Raw genomic sequence first — 24,731 nt, forward strand, 5'->3', positions numbered from 1 at the left:
AAATTAACATTTGGTAGAAATATAATAAATTCATTTGCTCAAGTAAAAACAGAATGAGGGACAGCAAAAGAGGGGAGAGAATTATTTAAAAGTTTGTTAAGATATGAGAGACAAGTTGGGCGTTGATGGCTCATGCCTATAATCCTAGCTACTCAGGAGGCTAAGATCTGAGGACTGCAATTTGAAGCCAGCCCGAGCAGGAAAGGCTGTGAGAATCTTACTTCCAATCAACCACCTAAAAACTGGAAGTGGAGCTGTGGCTCAAAGTGGTAGAGTGTTAGCCTTGGGCAAAAAACCACAGGGACAGAATCCAGGCCCTGAAGTAAAAGCCTCAAGAGTGACCAAAAAAAAAAAAAAAGAGGGGGGGGCGGGCAGGGAGAGAGGGAGGGAAAGGCATTACTTCAACTAAAAAGAAAAACAAAAAACAAAACACCAAGCAGAGACAGCTAAGCTTAGATTAAAAGTTTCTATGGTACCTCCTGACTCTTGGTTATTTGTTGTAATTTAGACAAATTGAACAATTGTTTTTAGTGGCTAAGATACTAGCTATAGGCTTTTTGCTTCAAAAGTGTGCAACTAAGACCTATCTTGGTGGCTTCTTGGACAGCAGTAGCAGTCTATCAAATTGACAATGAGTCAAGGTGACTGTGGTTAGTCATGACACTTCAAACTACACTGTGTAAGTCCTCCTCCAACCCCATTCTCAGAGCTGTTTCTGCTCATCTAAGATCAAAAAAGATCTTGAATGGTGAGCGTACATGTAATCAAAGTAGTAAATATACATGTGTATTATTTATACACTAGTATCAATGAACTTATCCTCCAAGGCCAGGAGGACAGAACCCATTCCTTATCTCTGTTAACAGCTATACAATCATCTAAGTCCAAACCCTAGCCCCTGTGTATTTATTAGCTATATGGTCTCTCTTGCCTGGATTTCTGCATGTAAACTAGAAATGGTAATTGTGTATTAGATAAAGAGCACAAGCAAATTATAAAGAACAGTATCCAGCACCCAGAAGTTAGCAAGTAACAGGTGTCACAAAACAGCCATCTAAAGCCACTAAGAAAGTATGTAACAATAGTAATAAAAATATTTGACCTATATCCAGTCAAGACTTGTCTTTACTATGATCCTTAACCCTCAAAGGAACTTTAGAACTATATTTTCCTTGGTTAAAGGAATAAATTAGCCAGGCACCAGGAGCTCACACCTTCATACTAGCTACTAAGGAGGCTGAGATCCAGGGATCAAGGTTTTAAGCCAGCCTGGGCAGAAAAGTCTGTGAGACTCATCTTAAACTACTCAGAAAAAGCAAGACATGGTGTTATGGCTCAAGTGGTAGAGCACTAGCCTTGAGTACAAAGAGGCTCAGGGACAATGCGCAGGTCCTGAGTTCAAGCCCCAGGACTGGCAAAACAAACAAACAAGAAAAACAACAATAAAAACCAAAGAAATAAGCCCCTGAATAAATACATTTTATAAATTCATAATAATTCAGGATCATGACTAGTTAAAAAGCTGTTCCCATAGACCATTTTTATAAAAAACTCAATTCAAGGGCTGGGAAGGTGGCTCAGTGGTAGAGTGCTTGCCTTGCATGCATGAGGCCCTGGGTTCCATTCCTCAGCACCACATAAGCAAAAAAAAAAAAAAAAAAGCCAGAAGTGGCGCTGTGGCTCAAGTGGTAGAGCGCTAGCCTTGAGTTGAAGAACTGAGGGACAGCGCCCAGGCCTAGCGTTCAGGCCCCATGACCGGACCCCTCCCCCACCCCCAAAAAAACTCAATTCAAAACAAATAAGTAGTAGGTATTTAATTTAGTTAAACAACAACTTGTAAATACTCTTTTCTTCACAATGACACCTTTTATTAGGCACACTCAAGAGGTTGGCTGCATGAATTTTCCAGATATCTCAGATTCACTCGGTTTTTAAGTCTCTAATAAAAAATTTCATTTCCTTGCTTAAGATTATTTTATTAACATATATTAACTGTACAAACTAAGGTTTTTGCTTTGACATTTACATCTATGAAAATAATGAACTTTCAGTGGTACTGGGTTGAGTCTTCTCAAAATCTAAGATCAGTGAAATAAATGACTGTAGCACAATGTTCAATCAAAACCTTTAGGTGAAAGATGGACAAACCCAAAAATCTGCAGGCTATCAGTATCACCTATGTTTTTGTATTGGTCAATGGGAAAACAGTATGACACAAAGAGACCAATGAGAGTCTGCCACCCATCAGTCTTAGTATCTAAAGTAGGATAAGGAACTTTGGAAAGCAATATGGAGGTTCCTCAAAAGACTCCACATAGAGCTCCCCTATGACCCAGCAATCCCACTTTTGGGCATTTACCCAAATGTTTACAAACAAGACCACACTAAAGCTACAGCACTATGTTTATTGCAGCCTTATTTTCTATAGCTAAGATATGGAACCAACCCAGATGCCCCTCAGTAGATGAATGGATCAAGAAAATGTGGTATATATACACAATGGAATTCTATGCCTCCATCAGAAAGAATGATACTGCCCCATTTGTTAGGAAATGGAAAGACTTGGAAAAAATTATATTAAGTGAAGTAAGCCAAGCCCAAAGAAACATAGGTCCCATGGTTTCCCTCATTTGCAATAGTTAGTGTATGTATGAGTCAAGCAGAAAAGGTCAGATAAGGTGATGTTAGGAAAATGAACCCTAAGATATGTATTTAAATGGTTTTTTTCTTTCATGCATTTGTTTCTAATGCATTTATATGATTATTTCTTTGTTGCTTTGTATGTCCCTCCCCCACAGTATAACCTCTGCTTTCACTGTATTTGATGTCGGTATAATTTGTGGAGGGGAAGGGGAAAAACAAGTCGTTTAAATAAGGATACAGGTGGACCCATTGCAACAATGAGAAGTACAAGTTGTGATGTCGAAAACGAACTTTACAACTTTGGTGGGGGGGTGGGGGGAGGATTGGGAGGAGGAGGCTTGGAAGGGATGGGAAGGGGAAACAAAGGAGGAGGCTACAATGCTTGATAAGAAATGTACTCATTATCTTGCCCATGTAATTGTAACCCCTCTGTACAGCTTTTTCACAATAAAAAAATTTTAAAAAATAAATGATGAAATATTAAAAAAATAAAGTAGGGTAAGGGTACAATGTGCCATCTATGCATTTTTTAAAATGACAATAAGAATAGTCACACTTCCATATCTAATTACCTGTTTATAGGTAATATGGGGGAAAAGTAAAATGTTACATGGCATATAGGTGAAAAAAAACCAGAAGTTCATATTGTGAAGAAGACCTTATTTCCTCAACAACTAAATAGCATAACCTACCCCAAAAAGGGGAGTAAATAATTATGAGACTGAGGAGATGTAACAATCAAGTGTACTGTATTGAACTTTATTTAGATCTAATTCAAAGAATTAACTGTAAGAAGCCATTTTGAGAAAATACAGGAAAAAAAAAAAAAGAGTCCCTATGAAGTCCATTTCTCTGACAGCTATGCACACTAAAATATTTACAGGCTGAAACTTGTTATTTGAAAGGAGACATACAAAACAGGAATGGTATGAAGATTCATTGTATTATTCTACTTCTGTGTTGGCTGAAATTTTCTACAATAAAGTACACTCAGCCAGGAGCTGGTGGCTCACATATATAATCCTAGCTAACTCAGGAGGTTGAGATCTCAGGAAAACTGAGGTCTGAAGCCAGCAAGGGCAAAAAAAAAAAAAAAAGCAAAGTTTGGAGAAAGAAGGGACAGGCATTCATAATCAATCAAGTGTGGCCACCATCCATGAAGCATGAAAAACTGCCGAAAGCCCATAACCGTAAAACCAACATAAAAGCAGTGGACATCAATGGCCTCAAAAAGCCGCTCTGAGCAGCTTCCTTCGTCAGCAGAAATCCTCACAGCACAGTCCTGCAGAGGTGTTTCCCATTGAGCAGTGTTCTATTATCAAGGTATAAACAAGATGTCTTGCTACCAAACTGAACTTCCCTAGCTTCTACCTGAAGAGTTCAATTTTAAGAATATTGACTACTGTAACACTTAAGTTTTATGTATTTTATGTGGTCTATCTACTATTTGAGCTTTTCAAGTTTCTCCAAAATTCAAATACATATTGTTGTACGAGTTAAAGAAATATTTTTTGTGCATAAAAAAGCAATCACTGGGGCTGGGAAGGGGGCTCAGTGGTAGAGCGCTTGCCTTGCATGCCTGAGGCCCTTGGTTCGATTCCTCAGCACCACATAAGCAAAAAGAAAAAAGCCAGAAGTGGCCCTGTGGCTCAAGTGGTAAGAGTGCTAGCCTTGAGCTGAAGAGCTGAGGGACAGCGCCCAGGCCCAGAGTACAGGCCCCACGACCGGACCCCCCTCCCCCCCACCCCCCCATTCTCCCCCCACCAAAAAAGCAATCACTGTGGCTTAAAAAAAGTATACTTAAATCAACCATTTCCATTCCCAAATTGTTCCCAAGTTAGTTAAGCTACTATCACTGGAGTTAAAACATTAACTATGTCACAGTTTTGAAGGTCAAATATATTACCTATTTTCTTTCAAAATATGCCATAAAGGTAGTTTATTGCAAGAGTAAAAGAATTTCAAATGTTTGCCCACTATCCTAATAGTGTTTCAAATAGTTTATCCACTAATTTAATAAAGGAGTTCACTAATATAGCTATCAAAGGATATTTTCTTTTCCTTCTAAGTTGTACCTTGCTAGCTTTAAAATGTATCTCCCCAACAGTTGTTGGCCAAATACATTGAAAAACTTTCAACAGGTTGTCCTCACCTTTCTGTGACTCTCTACTTTGATGTCTGTATACTGAACATTATTCTGGTTAATAAGGAAGAGAAGCTATAAAAATCAAACATCTGTTAATGATGTCTGAAGACAATATAATTGAAAATAAACTGTAAAATAAAGGTACATTTGGTCATGGGGAAAGCTGAGGTGGGAAATTTATTTCTCCATTGATCTTATCTCTTGGGAACAGGGTAGATTGTTCTGGAAAAAATAAAAGAAACAAACATTACTACTGGCAATGTAGAAATTAATTATCTCAGCTCCCTTCTGCTGATAATATTCCAAGCAAAGGTGTTACTTCCTTAATTAATATAGAAGTAGTTATATTTAGCCACACTAAGATAGATGGTATTCAAGTATTAAAAGTCCTTCTACTCAAAGAAGTTAGCTTCCAAGAACTTGCAAATTGGATCTGACCTTTGAGCACTCACTGTAATAATTAAGAAGCTAGAAAGTAGCAAGCTTTATTAAGCTTTTCTTAATCATCATAATAACCCCACAACACAGGTACCACCATTATTCCCATCAAATAAAGAAACTGACAAGGAGGAAAGTAACCTGCTAAAGAGAATAGCAATTGGGACCCTTTTCTAGTTCATAAACATGATGATTGGGTTCTCAGTGCTTATGACATGTGCCTACCTCTAAATCTTGTTATGACATGGGCATATTACACATCTACATGAAGAAAAAGAAAAGAGGTAATAGGAGAAAGCAAGGGAAGGGATGACATTATCCAAAAAGAAATACACTCATTACCTGACTTATGTAACTGTAAATCCTCTGTATATCACCTCTTTTTTTTAAATTTTTATTTATTTTTTATTGTGAAAATACTGTACAGAGGGGTTACAATTACATGGGCAAGATAATGAGTAGATTTCTTATCAAGCATTGTAGCCTCCTCCTTTGTTTCTCCTTCCCATCCCTTCCCAGCCTCCTCTCCCACCCCCCCATTGTATATCACCTCTATAATAATAGAAATATTAAATTACAAAAAAACAGCTAATATGTAGCTCAGCCAGGATTTAAGCCCAAGAAGTATGGCTGCTGAGCCTTGAACTCAGGGCATTACCCTTGCTTGGCATGTTTGCTCAAGGTGGGCACTCTACCACAGGAGCCCTGGCTCACTTCTGGCTTTTTTTCTAGTTGACTGGACTTTCCTGCCTAGGCTTGGCTTTGAACCAAGAACCTCAGATCTCAGCCTCCTGAGTAGCTATATTTATAGGTGTGAGCCACTCAACCCACTTGCCACATAGTTTTAAAGGGGACAAACAAAAAAAAGCATTAATAACATTGCAAAATCCATGAGTATCAATTAAATATGATCAAGAAACATTGATCATACTTGCTATGTGTTCCTCACTGTGTTAATTATAAAGAACACTGGAAGCTGGACTCATGCTTGTTATCCTAGCTACTCAGGAGGCTGAGATCTGAGCATAAAGTCTGTAAAAACACTTACCTCCAATTAACCACCAAAAAGTCAAAAGTGGAAGCAAGTGATAGAGCACAAAAGCTCAGTTGCCCAGGCTGATTCAAGCCCAAAGACCAACCTCTCTACACCCCACCCCCCAAGAATATTGGAGAAAGTAACATCTGTCCTATCAAAACTTTACTATTACCAAGATAGGAGCCAGACATACATATAAAATGAGGAGAGAAAGTGTGTCTTCCCTGTATGAAAGCTACTTCCTCATAAATTCATCCAAAAAAAAGCTACAGAAATTATATTAAGACTAGATCAAAACTATTAACAAAATAGAGAACTATCATACAGTGATAAGGGAGTTAATTCATCAAAAAATACAGCAACCACTGATGAACCACTGAATGAACCTCACAGCAAATGAAGCAAAAACTATTAGAACTGAAGGAACAAACAGACATAGCTATAATTAAGTTGGGGGCTCAGCTCTGTTTTTAGTAATCCAAAAATATCTATAAGGTTATAAAAGACACAAATAACACTATCAACTAATAAAAATTTTACCCTAGCTGGGTGCTGGTGGCTCACACCTATAATTCTAGCTATTCAGGAGACCCGAGAACTGAGGATCATGGTTCAAAGCCAGCCTGGGCAGGAAAGTCTGTGAGACTCTTATCTCTAATAAAACCATTCAAACCCGAAGGGGCCCTGTGGCTCAAACAGTAGAGTGCTTGCCTTGAGCTGAAGATGCAGAAACAGCACCCAAGCCGTGAGTTCAATCCCCACAACAACAACAACAATAAAAAAAGAGCAGAATGTTTTTCTTTCCAAGTGTACAAAGAACAATGGCCAATGCAGCCTAATTCTTCTTCTTCTTCTTTTTTTTTTTTTTTGGGGGGGGCCAGTCCCGGGGTTTGAAGTCAGAGCCTGGGCACTGTCCCTGAGCTTCTTTTGCTCAAGGCTAGCACTGTACAACTTGAGCCACAGCAGCCTAATTCTTGACCATAAAAAGACCTCAAAAATGTAAAAGAACTGAAATTATTCTAAAAAAAGAATCTCTTGCCACAAAGAAATTAAACTTGAAATCAGTAATAGGAAGCAGTCTGGAAATTTATAAACAGGTGGGTCAAGATGGAAATAACAAAAGAAATTAGAAAAATATTTTAATGGAATGGCAGTCAAAATACAACTTATGAACAAATATAACGTAAGTTAAGCAGTGCTAACAGGAATGCATATGTAGCCTTAAAGGCTTAAATAAGAATGAGAATGACTTAAGCTTCCATCTAAGAAACTAGAGGAAGCCTAGATTAAAGATAGGAGGCATGTCTGGAATATACAACAGCAGCCACTTGAGGATTTCCATGAACGAAGGTGCCATGAGACATGCAGACCACTCTGCCATCGCACAAAGAATTTCAAGTCAGTTACCTCTACAGTTTATAAACGCATACATGCCTATGTGTATACGTGAGCAAAACACATTTTTAGAGTGGTATCATACCTCTACCTAGGTTGTTTTTTTTTTGTTTTTTTTTTTTTTTAGTTTTAGCAAGGATTTATTTTCATATAATGGAGTTTGCTGTTAGGAGAAATGGAGAAGAAACATTTCCTGCTCCCCATGCAGAACATGGGAATTAGGACTTTGCTTCATAGTTTTTTTGTTGTTTTGTTTTGTTTTTTGTTTTTAAAGAAAAAGGTCATAGAACACACATCAAGTTGGATAAAGTCAAAGTTAAGTGCAGGGTGGAACATAACAGATGAGAACTGAATGAAAGCAAAATAGAATAATTCTAGAAAGTTAAGATAATTTGCTAGGCAGTCAGGAGATGTTTACTGTCTTAAACAGAAAGACTTTTGGGAAAGACTTTTGTGTCTCTGAATAGTTAAATAAAATTCTGGGTACACTTTTGAACTATGACTCCCATTCCAAATGAGGAACTTATTCTTTTCTAAAGGAAGTAGCAAGGGCTAAGCAGTCCCTGGGAAAAGAAGCTCATTTCTCAATAAGCAGTCAAACAAACTAAAGGCAAGTGTATGCATTAATATAAACCGAAAACAGATCTATCTCTGGGCTGGGTCTCAAAGATTACAGATGCTACTTATAACTCTACTGGCAAAATCTAATTCATGGTCAACCCAGCCACAACTAAGGGAAAGAACACAAAGACAATGGGAAAGCACTTGCAGTGACAGGAATGTATAATGGAAACACCCAGGCATGCTGGGACTTCCCAAGATTCCCTGTTTACGTTGGGCTGAGTGGGTGTGTGCTAACACATCGTACGGAATTCCATCTAGAAGTTTTAAGGCTTTAATTCCAGAACGAGTTTTATAATACTAGGACAAGCACCACTATACTAGACATTATTGCATAGTGACTGTCCAAAAAGCACTTTCCTGAGGGTTTTGAAAGACCCTCAATGCTCTTCGAGCAACTAAAACAGAAAAATCAAAATCTTGCCCCTAAGAGAAAAACAGCAAAGAAGATCTGATTTTAAAACAGCTCTATGGTATTCAGATGTTCTGATAAAGAGAATGCCAAAGCCAGTAAAAGAAAGAACTTTCCATAGCACAAGAGAAGGATGTGGTTTGTTTGACACTGAAAAAGATACCAGTTAGGAAAGTTATAAAATTATCTCCCTTGTAAAGCCTACACTGTAATGACTTTTCTGCCTTAGGTTCTTTTCTTCTCAGTCTCAATCTTCAATTCTTACTAGTCTGTGAAAAACCACAGAGGGTTGGGATGTATTACCCAAGGCTAGAGGTTTATGCCACAGACCTGAGCCACTGTGAATGCACCATAAACTCAGAGATGGCTCCTGGAGAGCAGGCCCAGCACCATATGGATTTCTGTCCACAGCACTGCTACCATGTCTTGATGCTTTCTGAGCTTCTAGTTTCCTAGGATGACATCCTCCAACAGTCCAATTTTCTTACGGCAGGTTCAGAAACATAGTTGGCACCCCCAAATTCATATGTTAAAACCTAACTCCCAGTACCTCAGAATGTTATTGTATTTGAAGAGTTGTTTTTTTGTTTTTTTTTTTTTTTTTGGTCAGTCATGGGGCTTGAACTCTGGGCCTGGGTGCTGCCCTCAGCTCTTCAGCTTAAGGCTAGTGCTCTACCACTTGAGCCCCAGCACCACTTCCGGTTTTCTGGTGGTTTAGTGGAGATAAAGAGTCTCATGGACTTTTCTGCCCAGGCTGGCTTTGAACCCCAATCTTCAGATCTCAGCCTCCTGAGTAGCTAGGAACACAGACATGAGCCACCAGGTGCCTGGCTTGAAGAGTCTTTAAAGAGGTGACGATGCTGAAATAGGATCATTAAAGTCAGCCATAACCCAATTTGATGTCCTTACAGGAAGAGGTGATGTGGACACAGGCACACACAGAGAGAAGACCATGTGACACCATGACTAGAGGCAGCTACCAAAGCGCCTAAGAGAGAGAGAAGAAATCAATCTTGTCAGGCACCAGCGGCTCACACCTATAATTCTAGTTCTCAGGAGGATGAAATCTGAGGATCAGTTTGAAGCCAGCGTAGGCAAGAAAAATTCATAAGAACCTTATCATGAATAAACTTCCAACAAGCTGAAAGTAGAGCTTTTCCTCAAGTGGTAGAGCATGAGCCTTGAGTGTAAAAGCTCAGAGACAGCACCCAGGCCAAGTTCGAGCCTCAGTACAGGCATATATAAGGGGAAAGGAAAGGAAAACAGTCTTGCTGACAAATACCTTGATCATGGCTGAGCTGTGAGAGAAATACACACTTCTGTTGCTTAAGCCACCCAATTTATGATATTTTGTTACGGAGGACCCAGCACACTAATACAATACTTAACCACTAAAAGGCCAAAAGTGGAGCTATGGCTCAAGTTGTAGAGCACTAGCTTTGAGCGGGGGGGGGGGGGGGGGGGGGGGGGGGGGAGCAGCAGCAGCTCAATGACAGTATACAAGCCTAAAGTTCAAACCCCAGCACCTTTGTATGCACACGTGTGCGCACATGCTCACACACAGACAGCATTCATGATACATAGCTTGACAGTTTAACCTACCCCAGTGTTCTAGAAAAGGAACAGTAAAGCATTGTTGGAACCTTTCTCCTCTGCTACAGATATCACCCCCAAATTCCCTTCCTCCTTTTGCCTTCTCCACCAAGGCCAAATAGTAGGGCCCATGCTCCAGTATAGATGGAAGAACACCAAATCTTTCTTCTAAAGTCCTTCCCAAAGTGATGTGTCTGATGTCTTTAGATTCTAACCAACCTAAAATTAAAGGATCACCACTATACCCAGTTGCTTCACACCTCCACACTGCACATGAGCTACCACTCCTGGGCCATCTGGGATTAGGCAGGAGAAACTTAACCTCCTTCATGAAAGGTTTCTGAGAAACATCTTTAGTCCTAAAGCTGACTAGCCCCTCATAGTAGTTATTTGTGGAAAGGGCTGCTTCCTTTACTAGATGGTAAGGTCCTGATACCAGGATTTGTATTCACCTCTTACCTGCAAAAACCACTACAGAGAGTCTGGAATATGGTAGCTGTAAATGTGTACTGAACAAAGGAACACAAGTAAATTCCCACCAACTCTCACTGGCATAAATCAAGGTATCACTCTGGGTCTCTTCCCAGCACTGTGACTGGGGCACAACCAGTCCTCCTTGAGAATCTGAATGGATCTCACAGACACACTTTTGACCTATAGAAACCAAACATAAGAGTAAACATTTTGTATGATTCCAGTTAAAGTTTAACAGCAGACAAACAATTATTAACTGGGTAGGATAGGAGGGCTTATCACAGAAGAGGCACAGAAAAACCTTACAGGGTTTTGGCAGGTTCTGTGTTGATCTGAGGGTGGCGGTTACACAGTACATACAAATACAAGAACCGTTCCAGACTCTTAAGAGTCTCTTGAGATTAATTCATTTAACTGGGATGTATGTTCCACTTCAAAAACACAAGTTCTATGCACAGTCTTCATTGCCCCATTCCCTACCCAAAGAGATATGGCTCATATAAACATCTGTGAACAAATGCTTCACCTTCTGAATAATGACAATCAACTATTTTCATGTAAGACAAGAATAATCTAGCTCAGCAATTATAATTAAAGTTTAAGGTGGAACTAGACTACAGGAGATACTGCCAGCCCGTCACATACCAAGAAACTTCTTGAGCCCCGAGTTGCACTGTGCCTACAGTTTCTATGTTGGTAGCTCTTTCATGTGGGATACAATGGGATGGAATTCAGCCACACTACTGATACAATGACATTCAAAACAGCGAGTCCCTCTACTTTATTAAACATCTAGACATGCTCAAAGAGTGGTGCATGTCTGTAATTCTAGCACTCAGGATGCTGAGTGCTAGAATCCCAAGTTCAAGTGTAGGCTATGAAACCTGTCCCAAACAAACATAACAACAACAAAAACCTAGATACAAAAACATCAGAAGAGGGGCTGGGAAGGTGGCTCAGTGGTAGAGCGCTTGCCTTGCATGCCTGAGGCCCTGGGTTCGATTCCTCAGCACCACATAAGCAAAAAGAAAAAAAGCCGGAAGTGGCGCTGTGGCTCAAGTGGTAGAGTGCTAGCCTTGAGCTGAAGAGCTGAGGGACAGCCCCCAGGCCCAGAGTTCAGGCCCCATGACCGGATCCTCCCCCCCAAAAAAAAATAAATAAATCTTTCTTTTAAAAAAAATCAGAAGAAAACTTCTCTTTCTTGCAATTTTTGTTTCATTTTTCTATGACTACCTACCTACCTGACAAATTCCTATTCAGAATATCCTGCAAAACCCAATTCAGAAGTTAACTCTTTTGGGAAGTTCTTTCTAATTTCTTCCCCCTTTCTATTCTTCCTGTCCTACTTACTTTGCTTCACTAATTTAAATATTTGTGGTGTCTACTTCTGTGACCACCTGTATCACTGCAGCACCCAAGTGTAACACAGGGCTCTTACAAAGCATGCAAATGCCTACAGGGCGGACTTCAAACATTACTACCACTGGACATGCCCTATCATTCAGATACCCAACTCTATATTCCCAAAATAAGTGGTATTTCCCAGATAAGGCACAGACTGTACTCAAGAAGAGGGAGTGAAAAACTATAAATATTCTCTAGGACTATGTTATTTTTAGTGTTGTGATCACCAGCTCTCAGAGTTAACTTCAGGATGGCAATCTAGAGACTAGATGACTTAAAGGCAATGGCAGGGCCTGCCAGGTGCGCTTACAGTCCCAAGGAGATGAGGCAAAGCTGACCTGGCCCCAAAGCAGAAGGTCACTCACTTCAAGGCAGGAATTCTGAAACACCTTGGTTCTAGTGTAAGGACCAGACCCAATGAGCTATGTGACCCAAGAAAGAGACAGACACAGGCAAGAGGGCTAAGACTGAATAAACTGCAATTTACTGAGGACTAGCTACCAGAAGTGAGATCCCAGGTGGCAGAAAGAGCAGTTGGATCTTCTCAATTTGGGTCAGAAAGATGAATGTATTTAAATGTGTAAGGGGAAAAAGTGACTTCATTCTGGCTACAATGTATCTGGATTGTCTTAAGATAATACCAGAGTCAGGCACATCCTTGGGACCAAGGCCAGATTGTAAAGCCTCACATAGGACTCCAATAGTTTTATCCATTTATTGTGTGCAGGGATATCATGCTGGGGTTTCTCAGGACAATCACGGCAGTCATGACTCAAATTAAGTTGTAGCTACATAGCAGGGACTCCAGAGCTCTATTTTATATACATACAACAAAAAGTAACATGTGACTGTAAACAAGTTCTTCTACCTTCCCATGCCTTGGTTTCTTCATCCTAAAATGGAGACAGTAATGGAACTGACAACTTCACATGACAGTAAAGGACTCAATGAGACAATATGAAATGCCTAGAACCTGGTGTACAGTGGGTACTCAGACATCTGCTCTTATCTTGCAGCTCTGAGATAAGACAGTAATCTATTTGTTCTTATCATATTCCTGTCTTTCCAGGCAGAAATCTATTCCTTGAGTTTCCCTGAGTGCACAACTGATTTCCCTGGTGTGCGGGAATAACCTCAGCATCCCCTTCTCCAGCAAAGCTATAGCTTCATTTCCCTTCTTGTGAAAACAAAGCAGCTTCCTGTTTCATTTCATTGATGACCTCTTCAATTTAACGGATTAATGACAGAAAACTGATCAAATGAACTGTTCCCTACAGTGCCTCTCTTAAATATTGTTATACAAAACACCCATTAAATAATGAGAATGTTAAGAATTTCAGGCCCTATGATCTACTGTGAAAATCAACCTTCCTTCCCTCCATCTCTTCCACTAGCTTCAGCTTCCTTCCAGGGTAAGGAAGAGATCCAACTGTGCATTATGATGACAGAATGAAGGTGCCCATTTCACCTTCCATAGAGGCTGGTCCTTCAGCTGCCCACCAGTGCAGTTTTCCTTGGGGACTGAGAAAGCTCCTTTCCTTCCGTGGTATGAGCTCCCAGGCTTCCCCCCACACAGAGGAGTGAGCATCACACCAAGGAGTGATTGTACAAGTGAAGGGAATTTGATCAAACTCCGTCCAGTGACTTAAGTGCTCATGCCCTGCCTTCCATCCCACTCTGTAGCCAGGTGGTCTCTGGACCTACTCTTCACCCTGCTATCCGGTTTCTACTAATCAGTGGGTTGTGATTAGTATTTCCTTTTAGGTTTAAAAATGTAAAGAATAAAAAAGGTGAGTTTTATGGCATGAAAATTGCATCCCAATAAAACTACTTTTAAAAGTCTAGAGATAGCCAGGCGCTGGTGGCTCACGCCTGTAATCCTAGCTACTCAGGAGGCTGAGATCTGAGTATCACGGTTCAAAGCCAGCCCGGGCAGGAAAGTCCATGAGACTCTTATCTCCAATAAACCACTAGAAAACTGGAAGTGGCATTGTGGCTCAAGCAGTAGAGCATTCCCCTTGAGCTGAAGAGCTGAGTGATAGCGCCCAAACCTAGAGTTCAAGCCCTACAACCAACAAAAAAAGACTAGAGATAGAAAAGTGAATGTACCACAAATAGGAGAAATAAGTGCTGAATAGAAAATATTTGCATTAACCTCTTGTATGTAGTATGTGCACGAATAATGGGCACAATACAGTGCTTTCATGACTGCTCACAGGATCACGAAACTCTAGCTCCAGCAGTCAGGTGTGAGCCTAAGGTAGCTCCTCTGGGATGGACAGACAGCAGACTCCAAGGCCTGCTCCAACCCCCAGCACTCAGCTGCCTCCAGTTTAGGTTAAAACAGGAATTCTCTCTGGGGCAATACAGCCTGTGGGGGGTAGGGGTATCAGTTGGAGTATGTAAGTGTGACAACATCTTACTTACGAGTTTTGTGTTGATGATAGATACCTGATGTCTGTAGCATTAAATTTTAAGGGGTTAGAATGGCATTAATGCTTTAAAAAAGAAAAGTCTGGAAAGGCTCTTAAGGAAAGTAAACATAAAGCAGAAATGAAATAAAAATTGAGAGGCACTGAGTTTATTCATGAAGCCTACTGCCAGGGTTCTATCAAGTGGAAATGGCATTGCTGGCCAGGCCTGGCCTTTCATTCACCTATTTCTCTGTTTTTGTGTGTGTGTGTGTGTGTGTGTGTGTGTGTGTGTGTGTGTGTGTGTGTGTGTGTGTGTGTGTGTGTGTGTGTGTGTGTGTGTGTGTGTGTGTGTGTGTGTGTGTGTGTGTGTGTGTGTGTGTGTGTGTGTGTGTGTGTGTGTGTGTGTGTAGGGAGGAGGGAGGAGGAGGGATACAAAGGAGACAGAGATTACTGAGAAAGAACTGCATGTCCTATTCTCTGGTCAGTTCCATCTCTCTCTCTCACTTCAGGCTAATAATGTAGTTAGTGCTGAGGTTTATACAAATGTTGAGTTCAGTTTTGCCTGTGGACTGACTGGTGGGTAGAGCTGCTGAGTACATGGTTAGAATTAAAGGGTTGGCCCATAGCGGGGTTAGAATTAAAGGGTTGGCTCATAGCGGGGGGGGGGGGGGGGGTGTTAAAACAGGTTGTAGAGCTATCAAGAGTTGAAACAAGTCAGGTGCAGTGGCTCATGCCTGTAATCCCAGCTACTTAGGGGCAGAGATCAAAAGGATCATGGTTCATGGATAGGGGGTGGGGAGGATAAGGAGTAAGATCCCATCTCAACCAATAAATCTGGTTCTGTTGGTGTTCCTGCAGTCCAGCAACATGGAAGGCATAAATAGGATGATTGTGGTCCAAGACAGCAAAGAGGCAAAAATGGAAGACTATTTGAAAACTAACAAGAGCTGAGAGGCTGGGAAGGGGGCTCAGTGGTAGAGCGCTTGCCTTGCATGCATGAAGCCCTGGGTTCGATTCCTCAGCACCACATAAGCAAAAAGAAAAAAGCCAGAAGTGGCGCTGTGGCTCAAGTGGTAGAGCGCTAGCCTTGAGCTGAAGAGCTGAGGGACAGTGGCCAGGCCCAGGGTTCAGGCCCCACGACCGGACCAAAAAAAAAAGTCCTAACTAGAGCTGAGGTCATGGGTCAAGTGGTAAAGAGAGAGAGAGAGAGAGAGAGAGAGAGAGAGAGAGAGAGAGAGAGAGAGAGAGAGAGAGAGAGAGAGAGAGAGAGAGAGAGAGAGTGTGTGTGTGTGTGTGTGTACATGGGTCAAGTGGTAAAGTAAGAAGCCGGAGTGTGTGTGTGTGTGTGTGCGTGTACCAGAAGTTGAACTTAGCATCTCTGGCTTTTCAATTTACAACTTGACCCCCTTGTCTCCCCCAAAAATTATATTATCTCCATCCACTAATAAATGTGTTGGGTAAGTGCACAAACTAAATCAGTTTCTATTGCCACACTGGCAAATTCCTAAGGTATAATATGAATTAACAGGATTTAGGTGTTGGTTTTAAGTTATACTTTCTACATATTGTTGGGCACTTTATCCTGGATTCTTTATTTTAAAGGTGTATTAGTACTAATGGGTTTTCAACAAATGCCAAGCACTAAAGGAAAAATTACCTAATGCCCTATTATATAGAATATGGCTAAACCAAACCCATGTGAGGCTTCCTGTTTTAATTAATGCAGTTACCTTCAACTTTAACCACAGCTGGGTACCAGTGGCTCACATGTGGGAGGCTGAGAACAGGAGGACTGAGTTTTGAGAACCTTTCTCAACCTACAGCTGGGGTCAGTGAGTGGTGCATGCTTGTTATTCTAAGCTCTGTGAGACAGATTGGGAGGACAGCGGTACTAAGCCAGTCTAGGGAAGGAGACCCCCACCAGACTCTATCTCTGTAGAGGAAAGTTAGACATGGCGTGCTCACTCGTGATCCCTGGGAGGACAGAAAGCCTAAAGGAAGCAGACTGTGGCTCAGGCATACAACCCAAAAATAACCACAAAAAGCAGGGCTGAAGGCATTGCTCAGCAGTATTGTACTAACTTACCAAAGCCTGAGGCTCTGAGTTCAATCCCAAGTACCACAAAAAAAAAAGAGGAAAAAACAAACCAAAACTATAACACCTGACCTAAATGCTTCTACTCTAATCCCTAAAGAAGATTCTATCTAATAATAAAAAAGGAGAGATGTAGCTGGGTGCCAGAGGCTCATACCTGTCATCCTAGCTACTTAGGAAGCTGAGATCCTAGTGTCCTGGTTTAAAGCCAGCATGGATAGGAGAATCTGTGTGACTCTTATCTCCAATTAATCACTAAAAGCTGCAAGTGCAGCTGTGGCTCAAGTGATAAAGCACTAGCCTTGAGCACAAAAGCTCAGGGACAGTCCCCAAGCCCTGAGTTCAAGCCCCAGGACTGGTATGCGCACATATTCGTGTGCAAGCGCATACACGCATATACACACACACACACACACACACACACACACACACACACACACACACACACACACACACACACACACACACACACACACACACACACACACACACACACACACACACACACACACACACACACACACACACACCGGAGAAATGTAAGTGAAACGAAGATATCCTAAGTTCTCAAATAGGAATACATGAACAAAAAGGTAGGATGACTTTAATGAAGGCAGGCATTCTTTGAAAATTTGTGCACTAAACTCTACCAAGAATTCAAAGAATGGACTATGCACCTGTAGGGGCATCAATTTTGTTGGAGAAGTCAAGCATACAGAAAATTAAAGAAAATGAATAATGGCTGGCCCTGCCTCCGCGCTGTGGCTTCTAGTCAAGCCACTGCAGCAGCCCCCTAATTCATTATTCTATCCACATGGTCCTTGCAACTTAAGCACACACTGGAATCACCCGCAAGTTACAAAAACTCCAAAATCTGAGTCCTTCCGCCAGAGAATTTGATTGTGTGCAGATTCGGTACTGGTATTTTATTTTGCTTCTATTGTTGTGAACTCAGGGCCCTGAGCATACTAGGCAGGCCCTCTACCACGGAAACCATGCCTCACACCCAGCACTGATACTTTCTAAAACATTTCAGTGATTCTAATACACAGCAGTTTAAGCATTACTGTTCTGCCCAATGAGGGACCATCATGCCCCACAGCACCACCAGCATAAATCCAAATTCCTTACCAAGCCATCTTCATGCATCTCAACAACTTCGCCTCCAGCCTACACACCCAGGGTGCTCCAGCCACAAGGACTCATCATGGCCTTTGTGGCCCTCAAGAAGTTTCTTTTACAGCAAATGTTCTTCAGACTCACAAACACCAATCCCAGGCTCTGATTTAAGAGCTACTTCCCTTTAAAAGCATTAACCAACTCCCTTAGGTTGATGGCTACTCTCTGTTCTAACAAAACTTTGGACACAAGCTCTACTCTGACATTCATCAGTGTTTGTAGTAGCTTACCTTTCTACCTCTTCTAATGCCCTGTACATTCCACACAGGCAGGAACTGTATGCATATATTTTCAATATTCCCAATGTCTGGCAACAGCTGAAACCCAAGGAATATTCAATAACTGTTTTACTAAAAGCATGACACAGCTACAGAATTAAGGAATAAAAGTATGAGAAATGACAAAGGCAATTCCATATGAAGTGCCAAATTAGTCTGACTGGCAAATCTATCTCTGGAAATATTGCAGAGAGGTTGTTTCAGGCAGATACAGAAAGGAAAGATCCCAGTAGGACACTGAAACTTGTTCTCAAGTCTCCAAAGAAGGAAAACATCCTAACAGGCTCAGAGCAGAAAACAAGTATGGACAACAGCCCACTGGGCAAGACAAAGCCATTGAATTCTGCCTTAGATTCCTTTAAAAGATAACCTAAAAAAGTCTTTTGAAATTCACAGTGAGTTTCTTAATTACATAAATCTATACTGTCTCATTCACCCGGTTTACATTTGTACAGTTCTGTATATATGCAAATGCTCACTAGAACATAAGCTCCCTGAAGGTAGGAGCTACAGTCTACTGAAGCAATCCAGGTTGTATCAGCGCCTAGCACATAGATGTTGAGTAAAACTTCCTTCCAGCTAGAGCTCCTTCCGAACTACCCAATCTCTACCTATTCAAATCCTGCCTTTCCTCCGGATCCCACAAATGCCTGACTGTACACCTCCTCTGAATCCTCATCCCTCCCTTTTCTGAGCTCCCAAAAACATTTTATCTAGCCAGGTGCTGGTGCCCCGCCTGTAATCCTAGCTACCCAGGACGCTAAGATCTGAGAATGGTTCAAAGCGAGCCTGGGCAGTAAAGTCCACGAGACTCTTAATCTGCAATAAACTATTCAGAAAAGGCCAGAAGTGGCTCTGTGGCTCAAGTGGCAGAGCACTAGCCTTGAGCCAAAAAAGCTCAGACAGCACCCACGCCCTGAATTCAAGCCCTAGGACCAGCACAAACAAAAATACATTTTATCTTTTTTTTCTTTAACACTTTCCTAGGGCTACACAGTAATAGCACAATTATCTGTATACAGATACTTATCTTTCCTCCACATTATAAATCCTGAGGGCAAAGCTCTAGGTCATTTTCTTCTCCTAGAACTTGGTACCTCGAAGAATTTGCTTCAGTAATACCTGCTGAATAAACGGAAAGAATAAAGCTGCACTACATCTTTAGTATCTTTTTTTTTTTTGGTCGGTAGTGGGGCTTGAACTCTGGGCCTGGGCACTATCACTCAGCTCTTCGGCTTAAAGCTAGCATTCAACCGCAGGAGCCACAGCACCACTTCCAGTTTTCTAGTGGTTAATTGGAGATAAGAGTCTCCAGGACTTCCCAGCCTCGGCTGGCGTGAGCCACCACGCCCAGATTAGTATCTTAACATTAGAAATACTGGTAATGAATTTTCTTCACTCATCTTCACTCATCATTTTTTGTAGTCTCCAGGGTTTGAACTCTGGGCCTCACACTCACTCACTACTGGTGTTATGCCATTTTAGCCAGGCCTCCAGTCAGACTTTTTTTTTTCTGATCAACAGGCGATGGAATCTCTTGGACTTTTCTTCCCGGGCTGGCTTTGAAGCTTCATCTTCCAGATCTCAGCCTCCAGAGTAGCTAGAATTACAGGTGTGAACCACTGCTGCCTGGCTTCTTTAAAATGATCATATTTAACCATTCTATCATCCTTAACAATTGATCTCAGGCTTCATATTAATTTAATCTTCAAAACTACCATATGCCCTAAGTATTATTATAGATGAGGAACCTGAGACCAGGGGACCACTCAGACAGTATGCAGCAGAGCTGGTACTCAAGCCAAGTGCTGCCCACGTAGTCCACCTCTAATCTCTACACTGTAATGCCTTATGCTTACTGGTCAGCCATCTTATTCATACAGCCAATCTTGGCCTTCTTTCTGAGAAACTTAACTTCCAAAATACAGAGATGTGAGGATATTTAGTGTGAAGGATTGTTTCAAATTATGGAAGGCGTGGGGCTGGGAAGGTAGCTCAGTGGTAGAGCGCTTGCCTTGCATGCATGAGGCTCTAGGTTCGATTTCTCAGCACCACATAAGCAAAAAGAAAAAAGCCCGAAGTGGCGCTGTGGCTCAAGTGGTAGAGTGCTAGCCTTAAGCTGAAGAGCTGAGGGATAGAACCCCAGGCCCAGAGTTCAGGCCCCACGACCGGACCCAAAAATAAATAAATAAAATTATGGAAGGCGGAACTTTAGAAGCCAGTAAAAGTAGATGACAATAGATTACACCAAAAGAGTGGAGTTTTACAGTACAATAGTGGGAAGGACAAGACTGGTAAGAGGCACCTACAACTTCAGAACTATTTGACTAAAAAAAAAGAGTAGGAAGATGGCATGACCACTATGCATGTAGCACAGAGAAAGGTAGAACACATTGTGGTGTTTAAGAATGTAATCCAACATTTGAGAGGCAGAGTGATTATGAGTTCAAGCAGGGCCTGGGTTACACAACAAAATCCTGTCTCAAAAATAAAAAAGAACAAACAAAACAAAATGAAGAGCTCAAAAGTCAGACCACCTGGGCAACTGGTTCTGTGTTTGTGGATAAGAAACTCAACCCCTATATCTAAATTTCATTGATAAATAAATGCTAATGGACAATTCATTCATGATGACCAATAATAATTCATGTCTATTCATCGGGCTAGTTTGGTTATGCTGGGTTAACAAAGAACTCCATTTTTTTTTTTTTTGGTCAGTCATGGGGCTTGACTCTGGGCCTGAGCGCTGTCCCTGTGCTCTTCAGCTCAAAGCAAGCGCTCTACCACTTGAGCCACAGGGCCACTTCCGGTTTTCTAGTGCTTTATTGAAGAGTCTCAGATCTCAGCCTCCTGAGTAGCTAGGATTACAGGCGTGAGCCACCAGTGCCGGCCAAGAACTCCATTTTTAAAACTGTTTTTAAGAGAAAATATTTCTAAATCTTTTATTTGTACAAGCTTTAAAAACAATACTCTGTTGCAAATAATGCTTTAATAAAGACCACTCAAGCCAGGCGCTGGTGGCTCACCCTTGTAATCCTAGCTACTCAGGAAGCTGAGATCTAAGGATCATGGTTCAAAGACAGTCTGGGCAGTAAAGTCTGTAAGACTCTTAACCATGAGAAAAGTGGAAGTGGCGCTGTGTCTCAAGTGGTAGAGAGCTGGCTTTGAGCTGAAGAGCTCAGGTGCAGAGTTCAAGCCCCATGACCCACCCCCACCCCAAAAAAAATAAAAAAATAAAGACCACTCAATTATAGCACTGTAATTTGAGTAAAGAATGCCCAAGGCCAGAATAAGAGTCTTATCTATAATTAACCAGGAAAAAAGCTGGAAGTGGAGCTGTGGCTTAATGGGAAGAGTACCAGCTTTAAGAAGAAAAACAAAAAACAAGGCAGAGCAGAAGGCATTGAATCCAAGCCCCAGTACCGGTGCAAAAAAAGGAAAGTACAAGGGAAACTAATGTTGCTAACATTTGGACATTTGCTAATATTACTTTCTGATGTGTAGATAACATATTATAACCTTTAACACATACTTTAGGATAGAATTATGGTATTAGCGGTGTATGGGTATTATTTTGTTTAAAAAAAACACAACTAAAGAACAGCAGTGCTTTAAGCAAATAAGCAAAGTTTATTTGCTTATATAACCACAGCACATTTCTTTCAAAAAAGAAAAAGTATCTGCGTGGAAATAATTCATCTTAGTTCCACTCCAGTTTCAATACCCAATCTCAGTCACAACTTTACTTCAAGGTAAACAGAAGTGTAATCCTACCACATGCTCAGAAGAGTGCAACCAAAGGAAGATCCTAGCCCCACACCTGGCACATAGAGTCATTCAGTGATAATACAACTATTATTCTTATTATCATAATTATTGAGAGGACACAGGCCCATTCTAAGAATCCCATGTCATAAAATTAAATAGATGAATAATCTGATATGAAAAATAATCTTAATCATGAACATTATTTGGTATAAGAGAAGGGGTAAGCTTCAATGCTTTTAATAAAGAAGCCATAGCTTTAAAAAAAAAAGTTACTAAAATAGTAGCCAGGCGCCGGTGCTCACGCCTGTAATCCTAGCTACTCAAGAGGCTGAGATCTGGGGATCAGAGTTCAAAGCCAGCCCCGGCAGGAAAAGTCCATGAGACTCATATCTCCAATAAACTACTCAGAAAACCGGAAGTGGCACTGTGGCTCAAGTGGTAGAGCACTAGCCTTGAGCTGAGGAGCTGAGGGATAGCCCCCAAGCCCAGAGTTCAAACCCCATGACCAACAAAAAAAAGTTACTAAAATAGTGCCACCCATTGTTAGGTAGGACATGTAAAACTTCACCTCTAGTACCTTTTTATGTTAAATTTTCATATAGGATAGAGGAATTTCCCTGTATCTTTTCAATTCCTTCCTACTGTCCTTCCTCCACTCTTTCTTCTCACCCCACCTCTCTCTTATTTGACACAGGGTCTCATTATGTAGCTGCCCATGGCTAGCCTCAAACTCCAGATCTTTCTGCCTCTGCCTCTTGAGTGTGAGGACTATAGGTTTGTGCCACCACGTTTGGCTTTTTTTTTTTTTTTTTTTTTTGGTGCTGGTCTTTTTTAGTGCCAGTCCTGGGGTCTGAACTCAGGGCCTGGGGCCTGGACACTGTCCTTGAGATTCTTTTTCTCAAGACCAGAGCTCTACAACTTGAGACAGAGCCCACTTCCAGCTTTTTCTGAGGTAGTTTATTGGAGATAAGAGTCTCGTGAACTTTCCTGCCTGGTCTGGCTTTGAATCTCAATCCTCAGATCTCAGTCTCCTGAGTAGCTAGGATTACAGGTGCAAGCCACCAGGTCCCAGCTTCCCCATAATTTTTTTTTAGCCAGTACTGGGGCTTGAACTCAGGTCCTGGGCTCTGTCCCTTGAGCCTCTCTGTGCTAAAGACTAGCATTCTACACTGAGCCATAGAAGTGCCACTTCCAGCTTTTTCTGAGTAGTTAACTGAAGATAAGTTTCATGGACTTTCCTACCCAGGCTGGCTTTGAACCATGACCTTCAGATCTCAGCCTCCTGAGTAGCTTGGGGTTACAGGCGTGAGCCACCAGTGCCCAGTTTCCCCGTTAAATTCTTTTTTGTTGTTGTTGGTGTTGGGGGTCCTGAACTCTGGGCCTGGGCGCTGTCCCTCAGCTCTTCAGCTCAAGGCTAGCGTTCTACAGTTAAGCCACAGTGCCACTTCTGGCTATTTTTTTGCTTATGTGGTGTTGAGGAATCGAACCCAAAGCCTCATGCAAGCAAGACAAGCGCTCTCCCACTGCGCCATCTTCCCAGTCCCTCCCCATAAATTCTTAAGGAACATTACCTTATTGTGGCTTTTCAGGACCCCTGAGGCTATGAAGTTAAGGAAAAAGCCTATACAGCAAAAGGAGAACTGGTTTTAATCATAACTCTTGCCACATACAAGCTCTGGCCTTACACGGCTAGGTCCACATTCTATCATTTGTAAGAACATAAGATTGGACTAGATCCCAAAATACTACATCTAAAGTACTTCCAACTCTTCTGCACTCCTGAAAACTACAATGCTTACTTTAGAAACAACTACGAAGCGAGTGCTATACAACTGAGGAAGTCTTAAGCTAGAAATAATGGCTGCAAATACATTAGTAATGGCAGCAACAAAGCTCAGTTCAAGAGTGAACTTGCAACCCAGTAAATACCCAGACAGTACTCTGCTGGCATGAAACACTGCAGGAAGGAGACAGTGAGAGAGGTGAAAAAGGAGGCTGTTGTTTGGGTGTGGCTTGTGAGATCCCTTCCCGGGACATTCCAGCAACCAGGGGCACACACACAGTTACAAACCTGAAGCAAGGAAACTTGAAACTTTTTAAGCTTGGGATCTGCCAGCTATCACATCTCAAGTCCAACAAACTTTTTAAGAGCCTGTATCAAGTATTCCAATACTAAAGCCTAGAACTGGAAATATCTTAAGAGTTTCAGAAAAACAAAAAGCCCAAACAAGATGTTTCAAAAAAAAAAAAAAAAATCACTCCCCTGCCCCATCAGTAATACTTGTACCACTGCAGCTAAACAGATTCTCTCACCTACGATATCTGGGCCCACTCACTGGGCCCTGGGGCCTCACAGGAAGACCACGACCAACAGAATAGAATGAATGTAATGGGAAAATGTGCTAATCTGTAACAAACAACTGTAAAGGACAAAACAACATTAACTCAAAGTGCAGCTATCATAGAAACTTCACTGCATTACAGTTTGTGGTTCTGGCCACAATCTATATGGAATTTCATTCTCAATCTATAATCTACAAGACAACCTTCCTGTCTCTCCCTACCTATATGGCCAATTTCCTGTGTGAAAACCAAAATCTCGTAAATATTGTTAATAAACTTGCTGTTTGATTAGAATTTATTTTGATTGAACAGTAGTTTTTCAAGTTGATTCCCTGTGTGGACCTTAGTTTACTTTTATACCCAATTTTCCATCTGTTTGTCAATTTCCAACTCTGTGATGGATACCATCTATCAGAATCAATGCTATCTTTGGTTTTTAGTTAGGAGTTCAAATTCTGAAGTACCAGCTATATGTAACCCTGAGTGAGCAAA

At 41.4% G+C, this 24,731-nt stretch overlaps 1 protein-coding gene and 1 non-coding gene across 4 annotated transcripts in view; one reads left to right on the forward strand and one right to left on the reverse strand.

Moving 5' to 3' along the window:
• The window catches only part of Chd6 (chromodomain helicase DNA binding protein 6), a 147,986-nt gene that overhangs the window by 114,389 nt on the left and 8,866 nt on the right, over window positions 1-24,731 (reverse strand). The gene's annotated exons all lie outside the window — the stretch shown is intronic.
• Window positions 5,393-5,493, forward strand: LOC138805370 (small nucleolar RNA U13). Its single transcript, XR_011365516.1, has one exon. It is a non-coding gene; the product is annotated as a small nucleolar RNA U13 (small nucleolar RNA).

Source organism: Dipodomys merriami, unplaced genomic scaffold (genome assembly GCF_024711535.1).
Source record: "Dipodomys merriami isolate MVZ:Mamm:240054 unplaced genomic scaffold, mDipMer1.0.p SCAF_39, whole genome shotgun sequence".
Classification (NCBI taxonomy): domain Eukaryota; kingdom Metazoa; phylum Chordata; class Mammalia; order Rodentia; family Heteromyidae; genus Dipodomys; species Dipodomys merriami.